We start from the raw sequence: 2,813 nt of genomic DNA on the forward strand, positions 1-2,813 counted from the left end.
CCCCACCCCTCCCGCCCCAGCTGCAGAGGGCTTTCCAGCACATGGGTGCTCCTAGGTGACTGGCTAAATTGGGGGGCTGGAGGGGTGTGGGTACAAAGGGGGGGCTCTGCCTCCCCCCTGCCTGAAGGGGAGGCAAGAGGCTCACCCCATCCAGCCCGCACCAAGCATCTCTCAGGCCACATGCACCGTTCCCCCATCCCTGGGAAACTTCGAGGCTCCCAGCTCCCTGCTGGAGCTGATGCTATGCCAGCAGCTGCCCAGGGAGAGCCGTCCTGCTCACTCGCATACAGATCAGCCTCCTTAGCACCCCCCTGCCTCGGTATTTTCTTTTTTACATTTGATGTTGGCCAGAAGATGCAGCAGCTCATCGGAGAGTGTAAACAACCCGGTCTGGATGTGTCCCTGCAGCAGCTGCCACGGGGAGGTGGGTGGGGGGAGCTGGCCCCAGGGCCAGTCCAGGCTCCGACCCTGCTCCTCCCAGTAATTCCACTGCAGGCAGAGGACTGGAGACTTGCTGGTGCTACACCCTCTCCTCTGCAGCCACGTGAGTGCCAAGGTCACCCAGGGATGTTCAGGGTCCCTTGGGCGGGGCTGTGCCTGCTGCAGGGGGCCACCTGCCTACCTACCTTTGGGGAACTCACCCTGCCCTCCTTACACACACAGGGAACTTGCAGCTCCCCAGGGATGTCTCCGATGACCTCCTTACCCAGTGGGCAGGGCGGCAGCCTCACTGCTCAGCACACCCTGCAAGCCGTTCACACACAGGATCCCCCACCCTTCCCATTCAACCCTGCATCCAAAGGGCTCCCCAGCCCTTCAGCACTCGCTACCTACCCTTCCCATAGGAAAGGCACCCACAGCTCCAGCCAGCATCACAAGACACCCCTCACCCCCATGATGCTCTTCCCCCATCTACCTCACCACCACAACCTGCTCTGCAAACACAGCAGCTGCTGCCCTGTCCCCCTCATCTGCTGTGGGGCAGTCAGGGATACTTGGGACAGATAAAAAAAAAAAAAAAAACCAAAACCAAAAAACCCACACAACTTTAAAAAAATATTAAGGCTTTGATCGTATAAATTGTTAACTCATTTGGGCAAGGGCTGATCCCTCAGTGCAGCCTGGCAGCACCTCACCACAAACTTCCTCATCCTGCAGGCACTACTGAGACCAAACAGCTACAGAGCTCACTTTTTGGTCCAGGCTCTCATGGATGTATTACCAGGAGCCCTTGGGCTGGCTGGGTGAGCAAGAGGAAGGATCAGATCCTCCTCAGCAAGATGAGTGTTTGCAAAAAGGCTGTAGGACCATTCCCTCAACCAGACACCAAGAGCCCCCCAGCTCACCACGATGCCCATCTGCTGCATCCCTACTTGACTTTGTTCCTCCAACTGACCTTATAAAACAGAGGTGGGTGTACCTGAGGGGGTTTCGACAAATCCCCCAGCTATATCACCACCACACTGCAGCACCAAGTGAAGCAGGGGTGGGCAGATTCCACCCAAAACACTGCCCAGGCCACTGGCCAGTCCCAGCGCAAGCCAGAGTGACCCTGGGCTTTCATTTCACTAACAACAGGCAGCGAGGAGGCCATGCCAGCTACCAACTAATTACAGTCCCTTCAATTCATTCCAGGCAAGATGCTGCCCTAAATGAATCAATTATGATTTGTGGCTCATCCCCTTTGCCTCCTCCTCCTCCTCCTCCCTACCGCCAGCACAGCATCAGGAGTGATGCCACTCTTCCCACCTTTCAACCCTTTAAGCTGCTGTTAATTAAGCCCAAGGCTGGGCCGATTTCCAGGAGCAGATCCTCAGCCTTGCAAAGCTCCTGCCTCGGCTCGCCCCCTGAACCCCCCAGCCCTCTTCCACCCCCCTGAGCCTGCAGACAAGCCTCCACCCAGCCTAAATGTTCAGGCTCTGGCTGGTACCCAGAAGCTGAGAAGGATGTGGAAGGCTGGCCCCAGCACTCCCCCTACATACCCTACCCGTCTCAGTGCGAGAGGCCAAGGAGAAGGCAGGCATCCTTCCTTCTGTCCCCTCGAAGCAGGGGTGCACACCTTACCTAGAGACTTCTGTTGGGACAGCGGGCTGTCCCCTGCCCCCGGGGGTTCACTCTCAGCTCTACTCTTCATTCGCTGCTGCAGAGCAGAGCACAGGATGACCCCGCTGGGAGCCTCAATCCTGCTCAGATGGTGCTAAAGGATGGGATATTTATGAGAAAGCAGCTCCTTAAGAGAAGATTGAAAGAAAAAAAAAAAAAAGACCCTGGCTATGCCAAGAGATGCAGGCTCGGTTTCCAAGGATGTTTATTGCCGTTCTCGTCTTGACCCTCACCCCAGCACGCTGGGATCGGTGAGTCAGGGAGAAGCGTGGCTGATGCCCGCATGATTCAACATGGCACAGAGATCCAGAGCCAGCTATGTGGGGTTGTTTGGGTATTTTTTGTGAATGAAGGAAATCCAAGAAGACAGGGCAACAGTGGATGCCAGGACAGGAAGCATTTGGAATGCACTGGCTTTTACAGAATCACAGAATTGTCTAGGTTGGAAAAGACCTTGAAGATCATCCAGTCCAACCCTTAACCTAACACTGACAGTTCCCAACTATGCCACATCCCCTGTCGACTCTACTCTTAAACACCTCCAGGGGTGGGGACTCCACCACCTCCCTGGGCAGCCCATTCCAACACCCTAAAAACCTGTTCTGAAAGAAGCGCTTCCTAATATCTAGTTTTAGAGACAGGCTAACGCTCCCTCCTCACACTGATACTGCCATCCAAGCCTCCTCCTTGCCTTTTTTTTTTTTTTTCCG

This window comes from Athene cunicularia (assembly GCF_003259725.1).
Source record: "Athene cunicularia isolate RWA chromosome 8 unlocalized genomic scaffold, athCun1 chr8_part1, whole genome shotgun sequence".
In the NCBI taxonomy this organism is placed as follows: Eukaryota; Metazoa; Chordata; class Aves; order Strigiformes; family Strigidae; genus Athene; species Athene cunicularia.